Consider the following 1,053-nt stretch of genomic DNA (forward strand, 5'->3'; position numbering starts at 1 on the left):
TAGCTGTCCAAAAATAAAGAGAATCAAAACAAATCATTTTTGATGCAATAGACCTATTAGTACCATTTTGAAGAGTTTATTTCCTTTAAGAATTTGGGATTTAGACAGAAGAGAATAGATTCTGCCCACTGATCCCTGTCCTCTAGGAACTTCTAATCACTATTACTCAGAAAACTAACCAGATACTTGGATATTTCCTTTGTCATCATAAAAAGATTCACAAAACAAAGTAAACACTTTAAGAAAAATCTGTGGGGGCAGTTGGATGGCTCAGTGGATTTAGAGTCAGACCCAGAGATGGGAGGTCCTGGGTTCAAATCTGACCCCAGACTCTTCCTAGCTGTGTGATTCTGGGCAAGTCACTTAACCCCCATTGCCTAGCCCTTACCAATCTTCTGCCTTAGAACCAATATACAGGATTGATTCCAAGACAGAAGGTAAGGGTTTTTTAAAAAAATCTGCACTCAAACAGGTTTTTTGATTCCTAGTCAACTTTTGTCTAGTACCTCCAGTGAGGTTTTAAAATGAATGTTGTATGATGCACAATTTTCACTAAATTAGACCCTGACATCATCAAAATCAAAGGTAACCATCATCAAGAGAAACTAATCTTGGAACAAGTAAGAGGATTCTCTTAAGTAATCTCAATAACAAAATGAAACTCTTATTCTGATCTGTAGGTCCTCTACCAGATGATAGGTTCCCCTCTGATAACTATTTCCTCATAGCCTTTAAACTCATTTAGATTTTAAGAAATATGTATCTTGGCTCATGGAAAAATTCAACTGAACATTCTCTTTTTTCTCATTTATTAAGTGTTATAATGAGCTATGTTAAGGACTGAGGACACAAAGAGAGATCTTTACCCTTAAGGACCCACATTTTAATATATAAATATAAATAACTGGGGCAGCTGGGTAGCTCAGTGGATTGAGAGTCAGGCCTAGAGACGGGAGGTCCTAGGTTCAAATCCGGCCTCAGACACTTCCCAGCTGTGTGACCCTGGGCAAGTCACTTGACCCCCATTGCCTACCCTTACCACTCTTCCACCTA

This window comes from Gracilinanus agilis, chromosome 5 (genome assembly GCF_016433145.1).
Source record: "Gracilinanus agilis isolate LMUSP501 chromosome 5, AgileGrace, whole genome shotgun sequence".
In the NCBI taxonomy this organism is placed as follows: Eukaryota; Metazoa; Chordata; class Mammalia; order Didelphimorphia; family Didelphidae; genus Gracilinanus; species Gracilinanus agilis.